The sequence below is a fragment of the Puma concolor genome, chromosome D3, assembly GCF_028749965.1.
Source record: "Puma concolor isolate L17-30 chromosome D3, mPumCon1.1.hap2, whole genome shotgun sequence".
Taxonomy (NCBI): Eukaryota; Metazoa; Chordata; class Mammalia; order Carnivora; family Felidae; genus Puma; species Puma concolor.
Window position 1 is genome coordinate 18,769,006 of NC_141678.1, and position 20,050 is coordinate 18,789,055.

The following is a 20,050-nucleotide window of genomic DNA, read 5'->3' on the forward strand; positions in this document are numbered from 1 at the left end:
ACTGCAGTCCACGCAGAGGGTGGTAGGACAGGATGAATGGTGGGGGGGGGGGGGGGGTCTGAATCTCAGGGCCCAAGGAGCAGGATTAGAAACCACTCATCTATTCGTTTATTGACCAAATATTTAGTGAGCACCTACAGGGTGCCAGGTGCAGGGGACATAGATGGGAACAGACCTGAGAAAAACCCCCGCCCTCCCGGGGCTGGCCTTCCGGTGGGGAACAGAGTAAACAGCCAGACAAACCAAGAAGCAGAGTCATGTCCAGTGGTGTTCAGAGCTGTGTAGACCAGAGGGGCTCAGGAGTGCTGAGTTAAGGGGTGCAGAGGTCCTGAGCAGGGTGAGGAGGTACAGTGATGAGCCAAGGTCCTCAAGCCTCCCTCTCTGCCCTGACAGAGGTCCCAGGCTCTAAAGGATCTGGGGACTCAGTGAGGATGGCCAAACCCACTCCCTCTCCCCCGAGGAGGAGCCCCTGGAGGGAGCTAGTGGGGCATGGAAAAAGTATGCATTTTCATCAGACAGATCAGGGGGTCGGCTCCCATACCCACTGCTCATCAGCTGCATGAGCTTGAGTTAAGTGACTTAACCTCCCTGGGCCTTGCTCTCCTCACCTGTCCATGGGGATCTTAACTGGGTCGTTGTGCGAATTATACAGGTTGAGTCAAGCACCTGGCACAGAGTAAGCCCTCAATAAATAGCAAACTACCTGCTCCATGAACGGCAGGCACCTTCTCTCTGAGAATCTCAGACCCAGTGGGGGCAGGGGCCTCCTGCACCATCTGCCTGCCCCCTCCCCGCGCGGAAGGTGGAAGAAGGGGCCCATCCTCACCATCACCCGCGGCTTTGCCTGATCTCATGGAAACCCTGGCACATATTTGTCAAATCCCATCCTCCTGATTCCATGACCCAGGAAAGCTGCTTAAATCTGGTGGCAAGTTTGGGCGTGCAGGGCCACTCCACCCCAGGGAGAAGAATTCCAGGGAGCTAGTTCCTCTCCGTTCCCTCCCTCCTGGGATCGATTCACTCCAACGGGCATCTGTTGAGTGCCACCTGTTTGCAGGGCGCCCGGGGAAACATAAAAGAATGGAGCTTCGTAAGAGTCTGGGAGAGGGGGAGGCAGAGGGATTTTTCCTTCTCCAGACCTTAGCCAGGGCTGTCCCCTCTTTCCCCCCTGGCTGGGTCCCCTTGCTCAGGTCCCCCTCTTCACAGGCACTTCCTGTGAAAAGCCTCCTTGACCTCCAGTCTAAACCAGCTTCCTTGTTCCTCTTTCTGAAAGCAAACTACGCCTCCCTTTACAGCTCTTCCCAGGATTAAACTTGTGCATTTACTTGTATTATTCCTTTATTCATCTTCGCTCTTCTCTGGAGTTTTAGTTCCACGAGGGAGGGACTACTTTGTGTCTGTTGTTTCCCCAGCATCCAGCACCGGGCTGAGGCAGAATGGGACATCGATAAATACTTGCTTTCGTAAACTGTAAGGCAGGGTCTTTCTGAAGCCCCCGGAGGGTGCTTGCAGATCCTTTGACAGGGATGGGGACAGGCTGCGAGGAGGAGGGGGTCTGGCCTGGGCCTGACAGCTAGGACAGAGACAGCAAGGTCCAAAGTGTGGGGACAAGAGAGCATAGAAGGCACGGGGGACTGATGTGGCCTGAAGCAGGGGAGGAGGAAGGTGGAGGAAGAAAAGATGGGTAGGTGGGTGGGAAGAAGGCAGAGCAAGGTGGGGGGGCGGGGGGAGTATGGGGCTCCCAGACAGACCCAGGGCACTTCCTCCCCCCTCCAACCTGGGGCTCTATGCCGCATCTTTGGGGCCCCCATTTCCTGCAGTCCCCTTGGAATAAACACGCCTGTGAGCACCAGTCATTCCAGGTCACTCTTGGAGGGGCGGTGTGGGTGGGGAAAGGGTTAAGAAAACAGGGATCCCGGAGAGAAAACACCAGCTCTGTCCAACCCCCACCCCCACCCCCACCTTCCAGGTGAGGAAATTGAGGCTCAGAGAGGTAGAGTCACTCCAACAGTGTTGCCCAGCTCCTGAGAGGGGGAAGCAGGATTCAAACGCATGTGGTCCCAGAACCTGTGCCTTCAGTGGATACTTTACACAGACTGGGGACTCCCGAAGGGAAGGGCGGAAGGAGGGGGTGGGGAAAGCGGCGCTGGGTGGGTGGTAGGGACCACGGGCCCCGAGGCAGATGGCCAGCTCGCCAGCGGTGCGCCCCTGAGCAAGTCACCTGGCCTTCCTGTGCCTCGATTTCCTCACCTGTACTGGGCCCAGAGCCTGGGACTCTGGCAGCCACCTTGGAGCAGCCGGCTGCGAGCTCGGCCCCTTGGCCAGGCGAAGCCTGCTGCCTGCCAGGCTGTTCGAGGCTCCCTGGCCCCTGGCGGGCGGTGGCCGCAGGGGGCATCACGCCATGCCAGGCACCTTCCCCAGCCAGCCCATATTTACCTAGCAGGTCTCGGCCCAGCCCGCTTCCTGTCTGCTGCACAGCGGCCGCCTGTCCGGCGCAGACAGAGCCCCAGTGTCCTGTAGCCGCCCCCCCCCACCCAGGAGGGCACCCCTCTGAAGCTCACACCACCCAGGCGGGGCAAGGCTGGGGGTGACTCATCAGGCCCCACAGAGGGCAAGGCCGTGGGGCCACCGCAGTCACTCGGTCATGCTGCGGGTCCTTGGCTGGAGGGGTCCTGACTGTGCACAAACATCTCCCTGAGCTTTCGCGGGCAGCCATTCACGTCCAAGGGGCCCGAGCCCTGGGGTAGGGGCCACCAGGAGGTAGTATGGCTGGGTGGTTTTAAGAGCATGTGCCGTGGATCGCAGAAGGCCACACGCTGTCCGATTCCATTTACGTGATATGCCCGGAAGAGGCAAATGCATAGAGACACAGAGCTGGCGGCTGCAGGGGGCGGGAGAGAGCGCGGGGATGGGGACTGCCGAGGGGGAGGGGGTGCTTTTTGGGGTGATGAAAACACACTGGAGCTAGGTGATGGGAATGTACATACAACTCCAAATACACTAAAAAACCACTGAATTGCACACTCTGAAAGGGTGAATTGTGTGGTATGTGCACCACATCTCAACTCCCCTTCCTGGCTTTGTGACCTTAGGCAAGTGGCTTCCTTCCCCAAGCCTCAGTTTCCTTGGTGTAACACGGGGATATCGTGGGGCGCCTGGGTGGCTCAGTCGGCGAAGCGTCCAACTTCGGCTCAGGTCATGATCTTGTGGTTCACGGGTTCAAGCCCCACATTGGGCTCTGTGCTCACAGTTCAGAGCCTGCTTGGGATTCCCTCTCTCTCTCTCTCTCTCACGCACTCTCACTCTCTCTCTGCCTCTCCCCTCTGCTTCTCAAAAAAATAAACATTAAAAGAAAAACCCACATGGGATGGTCATGAGGATTAAGAAGGTGTAAAGGGTCCAGCAGAGGGTCTGGCCCAGAGCAGAGGCTCAAGAACATGGTGGCCCTGTCGCAGAGGGCAGGGCAGAGCAGGTGCTTGGACCCAGACTTATTGGCTCCAAGGCCAGGGCTCAGGACCGTGCTTGGAGACCTCACCTTCCAAAAAGGTCTTCTGGCCCCTCATGTCCTTCTCTCACCATCTCCGGGAGGCCACACAGCCCCATTTCCCAGCTGGGAGGCTGAGGCCCAGAGGGGACAAGACCCCCCACCCGCCCACGCAGGCATCCCTCCTCCTCATTCTCATGCGCAAAAGGCCTGAGGCTGCCAAGTCAGAGGAGGGAGCAGATACCCAGGGAATGAATGGGTTCACCGGGCCTGGGAAGGGAGCCTGACACAGAGCAGAAAACCAGTCTGAGACCCTCTCTCCGCCCCAGCCCGCCTCACCAGCAGCAGCCTGTGCCAACAGCAGGCTGTGTCTCTGGTTAACTGCTTAAAGTCATGGCCGAGGCTGGTGCCTGAGATCCCACGGTTAGCAGGGCCTGCCCTCACTGGCACCTTCCACACAGCACCGTTCTGTCTTAATCCAAGTCATGACTCCAGAAGTTAGATACTAGATATTATTGTCTCCATTCCCACGCGAGTGAACCACGTCCCGGCAGAGTGGAGGCGGGGCGGGGGAGGGGGCTATTTACCCAACACCCACCAGGCACCAAGCGCCTTTACATCTGCCTCTCCCGTGAGGGAGGCATTATCGTTATCCCCGTTTTACACAGCAGCCAAGCGAGGCGCAGAGAGACAAGGGACCCAGCCGAGGTAGCAACTCAACAAGAAGGGACTGTGGCTAGGATTCCAACCGTTTGCTTTTAACCCCATGTGAGTTCATCCCTTTAGGCTCTACGAAGCCCTCTCTCTGGGGTCATCCTACGAAGCCCTCTCTCTGGGGTCACCCTTCTACAGCCGCACCCCGTGGAGTTCATCAGGCAGGTGGTGCAGTAGTGAGGCGCTGGGATTTGGAGTCTGAACCTTGGCTCTGCTGCTGAGTAGCTGTGTGACCCCCCCCAACCCATGGGTCACTTCACCTCTCCGAGCCTCCGTTTTCTCCTTTCTAGAAGGAAGCTAATCACAGCACCCACTGCTGGGTTGCTTGTTCATCGTGGGTGTCAGAGCCTCATCGAGGGCAGCCCCGGGGTGGCCCAGTCGGTTGAGCGTTCGACTTTGGCTCGGGTCACGATCTCACGGTTCGTGGGATGGAGGCCCGCGTGGGGCTCTGTACTGTCAGCACGGAGCCCGCTTCAGATCTTCTGTCTCCCTCCTTCTCTGCTCCTCCCCTACTTGTGCTCTCTCTCCCTCAAGAAGAAATGAAACATCAAAACAAACTAAAAAAAAAAAATAAAGTGCAGCCCCAAAGGCTGTGGGGGAATAAAAGGAAATTTTCTGTCCGGTCACCACTGAGTCCCCAGGGCCCAGAACAGGGCCTGGCACTTAGTCGCTGCTCAAGATATACTTGCTGAATGAACGAATGAAGGAATGGACACAGAGGGACCTCTGCCCAACTACCTGCCTAGGTGGCTAACGTCCTGCCTCTCTCCCAAACTTTAACAGATAATTTATGGAGCACTCACAGTGCGCTGGGCTTTCTGACCTGTGAGACCCACACCCACCATGAGGACGACAGCTAATCATGAGTCCGTTTTGCAGGTGAGGAAACTGAGGCTCAAGCAGACCAGGACACTTCCCCAAGCCCACTCCGTCTCAGCCAGAGTCTGAATTCAAGTAAGTCGTTTTTTCTGATGCCCCTGCCTTGTTAATTTGTCTGTTCAGTCACCTCTGCCTCCCTCCTTCCCACCCACCCACCCTTCCTTCCTTCCTTCCTTCCTTCCTTCCTTCCTTCCTTCCTTCCTTCCTTCCTTCCTTCCCTACGTCTACAGGTTTTCCTGAGCTCCTCGTCTTTGCAAGAGACAGGAGTGAACCGGGCTAACAGGTCCCTGGCCTGAGGTTCACTGGCCCCCTGCCCACAGGGGTCTCCCCTGAGCCTGTGGGGCACACTCGGGGCATGTGTTACAAGTGCGCCCCCCCCCCCCCCCAGTACACACACATGAGGAACCATCCCAGAAGGTGGTCACCCTCCCGGTCAGCTGGGTGGAACCCAGGCCACTCCACCCTCAGGGAAAAACAGGCGCCGGTGAGACTGAGGAGCCCTTTGTGCAGGGGGGTGGCAGGGCGGGCGGCTGTTACTCACCACCCAAAGAAAAATAAGAGTATTCCCATTTGGTCAATAGCCTTCCTGTCTGCCCCCCACACCCTCTCCTCCTTCTGCAGCCTTTCCCAGCCTCTGACCTCATCTGGAGCAGACCCAAGACCTTTTATGGAGGGCTTCCTATGCCCATGGCGCGGTGTCTGACGCTCCCTCACCAGTGAAGAAACATGCTCAGAGAGGTGAGGTGACCTACTTGGGGTCACACAGCAGTGGCCAGGGCTTGGGACAGAAAGGGGAAGCCAATGATCAGGAAGGGGCTCAGAGGCAGGAAGGAAGTCAGAGTCACGGTGAAAGTAAGGGCCTGGCCTCCCTTCCTCGTTCCCGTTCGGCCAGCGTGCCAGTTCACGGGACCCAAGGGAAACCCAGGCAGGGGGGAGTCCAGGCTAGGGCAAGGGTAGTGGCCAGAATGACCCAAATCCCCCTCAAGCTGACGAAGCTCCAACCTCCAGCAAATCCTGGGTGGCAGCCCCAGGAACAGAGAGGTCAAGCTGCCACCTGAGATCACACAGCAGCAAGTGGCAGAGCTAGAATGGGGACCAAGGTGGGTCTGACTCTAAGAGGGGCTGGTCCAAAGTGGAAGCTGAAGTGGCCACTGGGCTTTCCAGGGACCCAAGGGGACCAGAGTCGCTTGCTTCTCCCTTGGAGCCCCGGTTTTCTCAGCCATAAAATGAGCTTCAGCTTCCGTCCTCTGCCCATCTCCAGTGGGGGCAAGGCTGTGACATCATCGAGGTGAACATCAGGTGACACACTATGTGGCATTGGAGACTGCCCACATCCACCCCACAGAACAGGCACTCTTATTATCCCAATTTTTCAGATGGGGAAACCACAGCCCAGGGAGTAAGGGAACTTACTAAAAGCCGGGAGTTAAACCAGATAGCCAGGTTCCAGCCCTAGTATTTTTGTTTTTATTTTTATGGATTTATTTATTTTTTAAAGTAGGCTCCACACCTGTGGAGCCCAATGCAGGGCTTGAACTCACGACCCCGAGATCAAGACCTGAGCTGAGATCAAGAGTCGGATGCTCAACTGACTGAGCCATCCAGGCGCCCCCTCCAGCCTTAGTCTTTAAAGCATTAAATCAGGAAAGTAGGAAACGTTGACGGGCTCCTGGCACTCAGTCAATGCCCGTAAATATCTTACGGCTGAAAAGGCATCGTCCTTTGTCCAAATGCAAGTCTAGCTTTGCCCCTGCTACGTTCCGCCCACCTGCCTGGCACCGAGGGGCTCTCAGAGGGAGCCCTAGGGACGAGCTGGAGGAAAACATGTCCTGGAACAGGATGAGGATGAAGGCGGTGCTCCGGAGCCCCATCCGTGTGCCTCGGACTGTCTTTGCAAAGTGGCATCTGAGAGCACCATTTGACAGAAGAGGAAACTGAGGTTCAGAGAGGCCAGGTGACTTGCCCGAGCTTCCCTGGAGAAGGAGCAGGAGACCTAGGACTTAAAGCAGGGCCTGTCTGAGCAATCCAGATTCTTCTCTCTACACTGCAGAGTCTCTTCCCCGTGACTTCAGGACGGGACAAATGGGGACAGGCCACCTTGGAAGTTAAGGGCGTGGATTTTGGAATCAGACAAACGGAGTTCAGATCCCAGCTCTGCCCCTCCCCAACTAAAAGACCCTGGGCAAGCGGCTTCACTACCCAGACCTCGCAGCTCCGCCCTCTCAAAAATGGGAACGATAATAGTTTCATATCCAAATGTACTAAGAGTGTTTGGCTCAGTGCCTGGCACATAGTAAGCGCTCCATAAATGCTCGCGACCATCATAAGGACTACTAATGCGGCCCAGGTTTGGCTGAAGCCAGGCAGAACTCAGTGATCAGAGCACCAGCTTTGGGGCCTAGGGCCACAGGTATCTCAAGAGATCTGAATTAATCTTTAACAGGTGAATTCCACTCCAAATGGGCCATGTGGAGCATTCCAGAGGGCCTGCTGGCGTGCAATGTTCTCTTGGCTCCCCAGATCTGGTGTGTGATGAGAAGTGGAGCCGTTCTCTATGGCCCAGTGATTTGGGGAGGGGCCTGCAGTGTCTTTCCCAGAATCAAATGGGGGAAGCTGAGGCAGACAGCAGGTCAGGGGCCTGTGAGAGGTCGAGATGCCCACTCCATGCCAACTCCCCCTCCCACCAAGGAACAGGTAAAGGACCGCAAAGGACTTGGGCCCTCTCAAAATGATGTAGTCCAGTCACTCAACTGTGCAGTAGAGATTTATGGAGCACCTGACCTGTGCCGGGCACAGTGAGGCCAATCCCTGCCCGATTCTCTCCCTCCCCCCGTCGCCTGCCAGCCGCCCCTCTCCAGTCGCCATCCTGGGCCTCGGGCCCCGGGCCGGGATGGCTTCTCCAGCCTGGGGACCGGCCTCCTGGCCTGGCCCTGACTCTGCAGCCAGAGGGACCTTTCCAGACCACACATCTGGCATGTCCCTCCCAGCCTGGACTTCAGGGCTTCTGGGTCTGACCTAGCCCCTGCCTGCCCAATCCCTTGCCCTTCCTGGTCACGTCATACATTCCAGACAAACGGAACAATGTCTTGGCCTTACAAAGTCTAGCTTTACCCACCTGGCAGCAGGTAGTGGTCAGGTCTTTGCTCATAATGTCCTTCCCTTTACCTGAGTGCCCTTTCCCTTACTTATTCTTCAAGGTGTGGCTTGAACCCCCACCTCGATCAAGCCCTCCCCGATCCCTTCCCAGACTTCTCTCCTGGCCCCCATTCATTTGAGAGCACACATTTGCCAAGCATCTACCATACGTGCTCACCTTGCTGGGTGCCCACCTGCCTGGAGGTGGCACCTGCCCACAGCTGGCAGGAGAGGCAATCCCAGTTTGGGGGAGGCGGTGGAGGGGGCCAGAGCCCTCCGGCTAGACCCTGCCCAGGGTCTGAGGCCGACACGAGGTGGGGGGGGGGGGGGGGCTTTCCAGGAGGCCTTGCTAGACACAGGAGAAAGTGGCCAAGGCCCTGCTCCCACCAGGTGAACTGCCAGGGCGCCCGCAGCCACTCCCCAGCGCATCTTCTCAGCTCTCACCCACACCCCCTCCTCTCACAGCGACCCCCCCCACCGACCCCCGGGGTTTTACAAACCAGACCCTGCCTTGGCCCATGACCTCCGCCTGCCATTTGTTTGGGGAGCTCCTCCCCACTCTGATCTACCACCGACAAAGGTGGGAAGAGGGGCTCCCTACCGTCATTCGAACAGAATCAACTAGAGAAATGGGGAAATGGCCAGTTACCTCTTTTCACCTCTTCATTACCGGAGCAAGCAAGCACAATGACGCTGCTGGGTGAGTTGGGAGTGTGTGGCCAGCTCCTCCCAGGCGGTCTGTCCTCCCCACAGCCCTGGGGTGGCGCTCATTTCACCCCCATTTTACAGACGAGCTATCTCTCAGACAGCCAAAGGACTGACCCAAGGTCACACAAAACTGGGGTGGCACGGGGGGGCCCACATAGGTCTGCCCCTTCTACTTGACCTCTCTAAAGAGACCACCTTTTCAACTTCCTCATTTGGGTCATGGAGTTACCCCCGTCCTCACCCCACAGATAAAGTGGCGAAGCTTAAATCCCCGAGTGGGTCTTAGCTCCCAGAACAAAGCTCACACACAGCATCACACAACCCCAGCCCCAGCAGAGCCCCGCAGTAGAGGCTGAGCCAGGGCACCCCCCCCCCCCCCCCCACCCAGGGCACCAGGCAGGGAGGGCTCTGGAGCCCCTCAGCCCTGGGTAAAACTTCCACCTGGCTCCACCCCCGACCAGAGCCTCAGTTTCCTCATCTGCAAAATGGGGAGGGCAGACGGGCCGAAGGGCTGGGCAGGGCCAGGCAGGCGGGGTGGTGAGCAGCCCCCGCAGCAGTCAGTCTGTGGCGGGTCTCTGTAGGCTAGTGGGGAGTGCGGGAGGTCTCTCCCCGTCCTGGCGGACCTCCCAGGAGGCTCTGGAGGCACAGCCGGAGGTTCAAGATTGTCCTGCCTCTTGGAGGAAGAGCCGTCTCTGGGACTAACTGAGGCCAACGAAGAAGTGGGCCTCTGGAAGTTCCAGACTTCCAATTCCCTCCCGCTTGCTTAGCCATAGAAGGCAGACCTCAGGGCCCCCGACTGCCCCTTCCCAGCCCCCCGAAATGGGGATGCCTCTAAGGTGGGCTGCAGGGCCTCCTCGCCTCTGATTCCTGCGCTTGGCTCTTGGGGACCCCGGGACCTCCCTCCCGCAGACCGGGCGACCCCACGGCCCACGCCGGCGCCCATTTCACAGGTGATAAAACAAACCGAAGCCGAGAGAGACGAGGGGGCGGGTGCGAGGGCACGCAGCGGGGCAGCGGGAGCTGGCGGGACCCCGCGCCTCCTTCCCGCGCCCCGGACCGGAGCCTCGGAGCCTCGGAGACGTCCCCGGGGGCGCCGCCCCTCCCCTCCCCAGGATCCCTGCCCCGAGGGCCCCGGCCCCACTCACCTCCGGGACCGCGAGGCGCTTCCTGAATCCCGGCCGCCCGGCGCCCGCCCGCCCGCGCCGCGCGACTCTCCTCCCCCGGCTCAGGTTCCAGCGCCGCGCGCCGCCCCCGGCTGCCCCCGCCCCCGCCGCTCGCCGCCTCCGCTGGGGGGGTGGGGGGAGGACGGAGAGCGGGCTCGGTCCCCCACCCGGGAAGCCGGGCGTCGCGATCGCGGCCGCGGGGCCACAGGCGCTTCCCGAGGAGGGCTCTGCCTGGGGCCCCCGAGATCCCTCCCGGGCTCCTGACCCCGCCACCCCCGGGCAGCTCCTCCTCTGGTAACGGGCGCCTGGCGGGTCCTCCCACCCGGGCATTGGCTCATTCATTCATTCATTGGTAGACAGCCCCCCCGCCCCCCCCCCCCCCCCGACAGACGCGGCTGCGGGGGACCCTGCCCTGGGGTAGCCCCAAGTCCCACAGGGGAGGCATCTGAGATCCAGACCGTGCTGTCTGGGGCTAGATTCACGTGAGCTCCCTTTCTTCCCCTCTTTACCAGCGCTTAGCAAGGGGCCTGGCACCTAGGAGGTGATCAAGGTGTGTTTTTTTTATTTTTGTTTTTTAATTAAAAAAAATAATAAGGTTTTTTTACATTTATTTATTTTTGAGAGACAGAGACAGAGCGTGAGCAGGGGAGGGGCAGAGAGAGGGAGACACAGAATCAGAGGCAGGTTCCAGGCTCTGAGCTGTCAGCACAGAGTCCAACGAGGGCGGGAAAAACATGACCTGAGCCGAAGTCTGGCGCTCAACCGACTGAGCCGCCCAGGCGCCCCTGTTTTTTAAATTTTTTATTAGATGGTGAAGGTGAGCTCCTGACATGCAGTCTCGCCTTTTACTTGAATGCCTCCACAGGATGGGCAGCTCACTTCTGCTGGGACTGGTTGGAAGCCCGGTGGGCCTGAGCTCCAGAGCCAAGCTCCCTGAGCACCCCCCACCACAGCTGTGGCTCTGTGCCCTACCCGAGCAGCCAGTCATCTCCACCTCTATGCCTCTGTGTCCCCACTGTAGAGTAGGGTGTAGGTATGTCCCCAGCCCACAGCCACAGTGGAGAGGCTGGGAGCACCAGCTCCCTGCAGAGCCCAGGGAACGTTCTTAGCCCCTTTATCATTACTGTTCTTTAAATTGAGCTGGCTCCGCAAAAACAGTGGGGTCCCTCAGCCTGCAAACAGAAATGGCTCCCATGAGATGTTGGTTCAGCAGCTAGAAAGTCGGATTTTGGAATTGCTGCAGAGGGGGAGAAAGAGAGAGAGAGAGAGGGAGAGAAGGAGAGAGAGGAGAACCTGAACAGACATGATGTGTTCAAACGCCAGTACGAAACATTTACAAAAAAAAAATAAACCCTAATAATTAACTCACTGAGAGTGGCGGGGGTGTGGGGAGGGAGATTTGTCAAGTAAACCTTCCTTCCAAGCAGGCTGTGAGGCAGGGATCGCCCGTGCTCACTGTAGAGATGGGAATCTGAGGCTTGGAGAGGAGTGTGGCTTCTCCAGAAGCGGCTCCCTCCATAATGGGGAGGGGAGAGAAGCTCTTCCGTCTGGGTTTTCAGGATCTTAGAGCAAACAGGCAGCTATCTGGCTGTGGTGAGGAATGTAAACAGAAGAGGCTCCCTCAGGCCTTCCAGACCGAAAGCCTCTCTGCTGGGGGCCTTGCTGGCTGGGAGGAGCGGGCATCAGGCAAACGAATCTGGGGCCCATTTCTGCAGAGAGGCGCCTCTCGAATGAAAAGAAAATGACAAGGATGGTCCTGGCTACCAGGAGCCTGATGGAGACGGTGGGGCCAGCTCTCCTCCAAGGTCCGGGGTTAGAGCTGTGAGCCGTCAGCACTAGGGTAGCTAACCTAGGCCCCCCTGGCCCCACATTTCACAGACTGGGCAACTGAGGTCCCATGCAAGGAAGTGACTTTTTTTGGTCCAGGAGGTGGGATGTTGGCTGCCGCTGATTCAACGGGAGCCACGAGCAAAAGCCTCCCCTTCCAGTGCCTGTGTCCTTATCTGGAAAATAGTACTGGTTTCCATGAGGCAAGGGATCACATCTGTCTTTTTTTTTTAGGTTCATTTATTTTGAGAGAGAATGAAAGAGCATGCACGTGTGCACGTGTGATCGGGAGAGGAGCAGAGAGAGAGAGAGAGAGAGAGAGAGAGAGAGAATCCCACGCAGGCTCCTTGCTGTCAATACTGAGCCCAGACTCAGGCTTGTTCTCACGGAACCATGGGATCATGACCTAAGCCAAAATCAAGAGCCACCCAGGCACCCCCACATCTATCTTGTTCGCAGCTGCAGGACCAGCTCCTGGCACTTAGTAGGTACTTTAAAAATACTGGTTGGGGCGCCCGGATGGCTCAGTTGGTTAAGCATCAGGCTCCTGATTTCAGCTCAGGTCATGATTTTTTTTTTTACTATGAAATTTACTGTCAAATTGGTTTCCATACAACACCCAGTGCTCATCCCAACAGGTGCCCTCCTCAATGCCCATCACCCACCCTCCCCTCCCTCCCACTCCCATCAACCCTCAGTTTGTTCTCAGTTTTTAAGAGTCTCTTATGTTTTGGCTCCCTCCCTCTCTAACCTCATTTTTTTTTTTCCCTTTCCCCCCCACCCCCACCATGGTCTTCTGTTAAGTTTCTCAGGATCCACATACGGCATCTGTCTTTCTCTGTATGACTTATTTCACTTAGCATAACACTCTCCAGTTCCATCCACGTTGCTATAAAAGACCATATTTCTGGGGCGCCTGGGTGGCTCAGTCAGTTAAGCGTCCGACTTCAGCCAGGTCACGATCTCGCGGTCCGTGAGTTCGAGCCCTGCGTCGGGCTCTGGGATGATGGCTCGGAGCCTGGAGCCTGCTTCTGATTCTGTGTCTCCCTCTCTCTCTGCCCCTCCCCCGTTCATGCTCTGTCTCTCTCTGTCTCAAAAATAAATAAAAAGTTAAAAAAAAATTAAAAAAAAAAAAGACCATATTTCAGTCTTTCGCATTGCCAAGTAGTATTCCACTGTGTATATAAAATGATTTCATGGTTCATGGGATCCAGCCCCGAATCAGGCTCCGTGCTGTGGGCTCGGAGCCTGCTTGGGATTCTCTGTCTCCCTCTCTCTCTGCCCACTGCTCTCTCTCTCTCTCTCTCTTGCTCTCAAAGATAAATAAATAAGCTTTTAAAAATAATAAAAAGTAGTAAAAAAAAAAATAAAAAATACTGGTTGATCGAGAGCATGGAGGTCTGCCTTGCAGGGAAGGGGTGAGTAGGAAGGGGAAGTGAGGTGCCTAGGACACCCCACAAACACTCGCTGGATTTACTGAACGTGAACAAGGGCCACTGCTAGGATGTGCCTGCCATTATGTGACTGTTTTTGTCACTGGCGAAGCTCTCTGGCCTCTGTCCCGGAAGGACAAGGGCTCTTAACACACAGAAGGAACGTGTCTTAAGGAAGGAAAAAATGTCAAGGCCTTTAGCGCAGGCAGAATCCCGTAGAGGCTACAGCCCGGCCTGGTCCTCTGGCGCACACAGGTTCCGGAGAGCCCCAGAGGGGTTCAGCCGCTACCACAAAGGGAGGTCCCGAGCTGTACCCAGGGTCTGCACTTACCAAGCACCTAGTGTATGCCAGACTCAGGTCCGGGCACCGGGAAGAGATCAGTAGGCCAGATGGGTCAGCATCTCAGGGACTTCACACCTGGTGCACCTGCCCCCAACCCCCGGAGGGTGGTGCCCAGTTATGAAAACAAGACAGGTGCACCTCACTTTCCACTTGGCACGGCTCTGATGATGTCTCCAACCCATCTCCTGACAGCCTGGGAGGAAAGGATTCTTATACCATTTTCCCAGAAAAGGATGCAGACAGACTACTCATCTGAGATTCCACAGCTGGTAGGATTTTTTTTTTTTTAATTTTTTTTTCAACGTTTATTTATTTTTGGGACAGAGAGAGACAGAGCATGAACAGGGGAGGGGCAGAGAGAGAGGGAGACACAGAATCGGAAACAGGCTCCAGGCTCTGAGCCATCAGCCCAGAGCCCGACGCGGGGCTCGAACTCCCGGACCGCGAGATCGTGACCTGGCTGAAGTCGGAAGCTTAACCGACTGCGCCACCCAGGCGCCCCTGGTAGGATTTGAACTCACGCCCAGGAGACTCTACTCAGGGTAGCACAGCCAGTAAAAATATGGTCTCAAAAAGACAATGGGGTGCCTCAGTCGGTTATGCATCAGACTCTTGATCTCGGCTCAGGTCATGGTCTCATGGTTCGTAGGATTGAGCCCTGCCCTGGGCTCTGTGCTGTCAGCGAGGAGCCCTCTTGGGATTCTCTCTCACCCTCTCTTTGCCCCTCCCCTGCTTGTGCACGCATGTGTGTTCTCTCTCTCTCTCTCTCAAAATTAAGAAGTAAGGGGCGCCTGGGTGGCACAGTTGGTTAAGCGTCCGACTTCAGCCAGGTCACGATCTCGCAGTCCGTGAGTTCGAGCCCCGCGTCGGGCTCTGGGCTGATGGCTCAGAGCCTGGAGCCTGTTTCTGATTCTGTGTCTCCCTCTCTCTCTGCCCCTCCCCCGTTCATGCTGTCTCTCTCTGTCCCAAAAATAAATAAACGTTGAAAAAAAAAAAAACAAAATTAAGAAGTAAATAAACATTTGAAAAATATATGGTCTCAAAAAGACAGACAATGAGAGGCTCATGGGTGGCTCAGTCTGTTGAGCGTCCAACTCATGATTTTGGCTCAGGTCATGATCGCAGGGTCGTGGATGGAACCCTGTGCCGGGTTCACACTGAGTGTGGAGTCTGCTTAAGATTCTCTCTCTCTCTCTCTCTCTTTCCTGTGGCCCCTCTCCCCTGCTCTTTCTCTCAAGTTAAAAAAAAAAAATGACAATAATAAATGTCCACGAGGATGTGGAGAGACGGGAGCCCTCACACACTGTTAGTAGAATGTAAGATAGTGCAGCTGCTTTAGAAAACAGTCTGGCAGTTCCTCCAAATGTTAAATGTAGGATTACCATGGGAGCCAACAATTCCACTCCGAGCGATAAAGCCAAGAGAAATGAAAACATAGGTCCACACAAAAAAACTTGAATATGAATGTTCATAGCATCGCTATTCGTAATAGCCCCAAATAGAAACAACTCGGATGGTAACTGGATAAATACGATGTGGCATAACTACACAGTGGAAATTACCCAATGATAGAAAGGATGAAGTTTCGCCACTGGCCACAACATGGATGGGCCTGCAAAAGGAAAAAAGCCGGACAGACATCGGAGGCCACATGTCGCGTGATCCCGTCTGTGTGAGATGCCCAGGACAGGCAAGTCTACAGAGACGACAAGTAGGTGAATGGTCGCCAGGGGCTGGGGGGAGGCGAGGCTTGGAGGGTGTGGCCCAAAGCGTGTTGGGTCTCTTTTGGGGGTGGCGACAATGGTTCTCGAGCTGATGGGTGACAGTCTCAGTGTAAATATACTAAAAGCCACTGACTAGGACACCTTCAACAGGTGAACTGCACGGTATGTGAAATTTATCTCAATACGGCTGTTATGAAACATTTTTTTGTTTTAAAGAACGTGGTCCTTTGGGGCCCCCGGGGGGCTCAGCTGGGTAGGCATCCAACTTTGGCTCAGGTCGTGATCTCACGATTCGTGAGTTCAAGCCCTGCGTCGGGCTCTGGGCTGACAGTGTGGAGTCTGCTGCAGATTCTCTCTCTCTCTGCTGCAGGTCTCTCTCTCTCTGCCCTTCAAAAATAAATAAATAAACATTAAAAAAAAAAAAAAAAGAATGTGGTTCCTGGGGTCAAAAAGATGTGGGTGTGACTCTCCCATGTGTCTTGGCTGTGTGACCTCAGGCAGATGACCTTGCTTCTCTGAGCCTCACTTTTTCATCCGTAAAGTGGGGACGGTAACCGATCCTACGTCTCACGCTTGGAAGGATTAAACCCAGTGCTCTTGAGGGCTGAGCAGCGTGGAACCTGGTAGCTGCTCAGGAACTCGTCCCCTGATGTCACCACACTTACCCCCACCCCCGCCCCAGACCAACCTAACATCCCCTGCCAAGCGCTCTGACGTTTGCCCAAACATCCTCCCTCACATTACGCGACCCCTTCCTCCCTGTGATTCCTTCACGAATCTTGTGCCGGTGGCGCTGTTAATTCTCGAATTTGTCGATGACCGCTACGGAGCCCAGGAGACAGCCGGCACAGCTGTCCCCGACACTCCCAGGGAGGAACTTCTCTCCTCATGCTGTTGCGGCCCCACCTCTTCCTTCTTTCTCTTCCCAGCGCTGCCTTAGCCCAGCTGGTGGCCTCACGGTTCCAGAGTTTGGGTTAGGCCAAGGGCCGGTGGGTCCTTGGGGGGCCTGCCACGATTCTCTACGGACAGATGCAGGCAAAACCACCACGTGGGGCTGGATTCGTGCTGATCCAAGGCTCTCGGCCCCGCCTCCCCACGGCCTCAAGGCCCCGCCTCCCCACGGCCTCTAGGCGGGGAGTCTTCTCCAGCCCCTTCCGCAGGTGGATACACTGAGGCTCCGAACAGTGAAACCCCTTGCCCAAGGTACCTGCCAGGATGCGGTCAGGATTTGAACCCAGCACCGTCTAAATTCAAACGCCACCCGCCCCCCGCAACCCCTACAGCAGCCACCTGGCACTGCCCCAGCCACTGGACGGGACTGGAGAGTGCGGGGCTGTCCAGGTGAGAAATTCTGGCCGGCCTTCTTGTCCTTTCTCCAGTGAGTGCACGGCGTGGATGGGCCCAAGCCGCGATGAGAAGAAAAGACAGAAGAGACAACTGGGGAAAGGTGTGTGCCAGGTAGTGCGTAGGGCTTTCTCCTCATGGATTCCTCCCAGCTACAGGAGAGGAAGCACACCCAGAGAAGTGAAGGAACCGGCCTGAGGTCACACAGCCGGGAGGGAGGGCGCCGTGTCTCCGACAGTCTCTTCTGGGAGCCTGCCCCAGGAGACAGCCGGCCCCCCCATGAAATCACATCCCCTCACATTTGCCAAGAAGCCACTGAGACAGGATGCAAGAGGCTGGCGACAAATCAGCTGGTTTGGCCACCCCAGGGCTGCTTGTGACTGGCCCAGAGACCGGAGGCCCTGCCCGGCCAGACAACCTTCAATGGGGCTCCTCTGGAATTCTCCCTGGGGCAGAAACCTGAGAGCAGGTGGGAAGGAAGCCCTTCCCTTCAGAGGACCGTTGCCATGGGCACAGCCACCCTCCTGTGGGTGTGGTTGGGCCTCAGCTGCCCGCTGGCATTTCAAAGATAGCCTTCATCTGGAGTTGTGGCGTGGTGAGGGAGGGGGGCATCTAGGCCTCGGTGCCAGCGGGGTCTGAGTGATTCAGGGCTCCCCAGCTGGGGTCCCGAGGTAGGCTGCTGGGGGGTCCTGAAGGTCCCTGGAGTAATGAGTGAAATCCTCACAGGGAACTAGCACTTTCTGGAGGAAGGCCCCAGGCTTTCACAGAGGCCTGGGACCCCTCCCCACTCACACATACTTGTGATGAGGGCTCCATTTTCTCAGCCAAGAAGAGGCACAGGTGGAGGGTGGGGAGATAGCCTCTTTTCTGAGTCCAGGAAAAGAACCCATGGAGATCCTAGAAAAGAGCTTTGTAAACTGTGAATTGGCTTCGTCGCCCTCTGTTCACAGGGCTTATGACTTCCCTTGCTCTTAAAACAAAAACCACACCCCACCTTAATCTCCAGGCTCCAGCCACTCTGCCCTCTCTCCCTCCTTAGTACAAGCTGCTTTTCCGCCTACCTCAGGGCCTTTGCACTAGTTGTAGCCAGCCCCTTTTCATGGCCTGTTCTTTCTCCCCCTTCAGATCTCAGCTCAAATGTCACCTCCTCAGAGAGCTTTTGTGCCCTCCCCCATCTCCGTCTCCTCCAGTGGTGCAGGAGCCCCTTGGAGGATGGGGCCTTATCTGTCCTTTCCCTGCAGGACCCCCTGAGCCTAGCTCAGGGCCTTGCACATAGTAGGTGCTCAGCAAACAGCAACTGAACGACTTGCCTTCCAGACAGTTCTCTCTGAGCTAGATGAAGGGCTGCCGAAGGGCGAGTCATTGTCCTCACTGTCCTTTATCAAGCACCCTGTAAGTGCCAGGCCCTGTGCTAAACACTTTGCATGTGTCATTCCCCTAGAGGTCACGAGAAAGGACTGATGTCCCCGCTTGAGGGTGTAGTGTTGATTTCACTGGAATCACGCGTGCATACCAGGGGCTCCTTACGAGTGACACGAGGTGGCTCCTGGAGATTGACAGCGGGGAGGGAGCTTTGAACTATCTAACCTCCTGATATTATAGATGAGGACACTAAAGCCCAGAGGGGAGAAGGAACTTGCCCAAAGTCCCACAGCAGATCAAGGCAGAGTCAGAAAAGCAGCCAGGCTGCACGATGTTTCCTGGGCTTTTCCGCTGGCGTGTTCACATGGGTCCTGCTCTGTATCTTTAAGAATGAGGAGTGTGTGAACATGGGGCGTGTTAACTGCATTAAGGTCCAGGTTGTCCCTTCAGGAGCCCCTAGTGTGTATCCATAACGCTATCGTGTTCAAACGCTAAGACGCCATAGTAATTTTAATAATGACCATCATCATCATATATATATATAATCATAATATATATTATAATAATCATAATACATTTAAAAATGAATAAAGGCCGTTTCTTGAACATCTTCTACATGTCGGGCACTTTACACCCATTATATTACGTAGTCCTGCTAGGTAGAAGTGTTCCTGTCCCATTTTACAGATGCAGAAACTGAGGCTCAGCGTGGTGAACTGACTTCCCTGGATCACGCAGCTACAAAGTTATAGAACCTGGACTTGGACCCCAAAATGTGCTGGGTGGTGGTGGCGACGGTGGCGGTGCCTGACAGGTAGAAGATGTATCTCGTAGGGGTATCTTGTAGGGGAAGTAGCAGCAAAAGCAACAAGATACACCTTTGACACAGAGGCTGAGCTGAATGAAGTCAGAACCCCAAAGCCTCCGCTTGAGAGGCTTCAAACTTTCCCACCAGGATTCAGTTGGGGCTCCTCACCTGGCCCTTGGAAGCCACCCGGATGACGCTAGCGGGAGCCTGGGCCGAGGCGGGGAGATCCGGTCCGGGACTGGCAGGGACTCGCGGCTGTGCCTCGGGGGCGCAGTGCCCACAGCGCCACCTACCGGGCCCTGCGGGAGCCGCAGGCGGTCAGCGCGCAGGCGCGCGGCCCCAAGCGGGCGGAGGCGGGGGGAGGTGCGTACACCCGGGGAACTCATCCACCAACCCACCAAACCCGATGAAGGGAGGACCCCTCTATTCTCCTGTAACTCTCTGTAAACGAAAATCAGGCCAACACCGAACGATCACGCAGCCCAGCGCCCTAACAGGCAGTTTCATTGACTCTCAAGTGAGCTGGGGACTATTACATCCCCCTTGTACAGATGAGGAAACTGAGGCTCAGAGAGCCGCAGTGGTTTGTCTGTGGCCACTCAGCTGTAACAGAGCCAGGATTCCCTACTCCATCACATCATCCTATACACCCGAACGCATAAACATATCTTTGCAGTTTTATTTAACACTAAGACAGCTTTCTATGCTTCAGACACTTCTAATTGCTTTGCAAATAGTAACATTTGTGTTATTTTTTAAGTATATTTATTTATTTTGAGAGACAGCATGTGCGCAAGCAGGGGAGGAGCAGAGAGACAGAATCGCGTAGGCTCCGAGATGTCAGCGCAGGGCCACACGGGGCTTGAACCTTGAGATCATGACCTGAGCTGAAACCAAGAGCCAGTGGCTTAACGGACCGAGCCACCCAGGCACCCCAGTAACATTTCATTTAAACCTCGCAACCCGTGGGGCGCCTGGGTGGCTCAGTTGGTTAAGCGTCAGACTTCAGCTCAGGTCACGATCTCACCGTTCCTGAGTTCCAGCCACCCATGGGGCTCTGTGCTGACAGCTCGGAGCCTAGAGCCTGCTTCAGATTCTGTGTCTCCTTCTCTCTTCTGCCCCTGCC

The 20,050-nt window shown here is 56.1% G+C and overlaps 1 protein-coding gene across 1 annotated transcript in view; it reads right to left on the reverse strand.

Moving 5' to 3' along the window:
• TRPV4 (transient receptor potential cation channel subfamily V member 4) overlaps positions 1 to 10,135 on the reverse strand; it is a 35,280-nt gene extending 25,145 nt beyond the window's left edge. Inside the window, exon 1 of the mRNA XM_086681930.1 lies at positions 10,066 to 10,135. The gene's annotated coding sequence lies outside the window, so the exon portion shown is untranslated. The remainder of the gene's footprint in view (positions 1 to 10,065) is intronic.
• Positions 10,136 to 20,050: the final 9,915 nt, after the last annotated feature.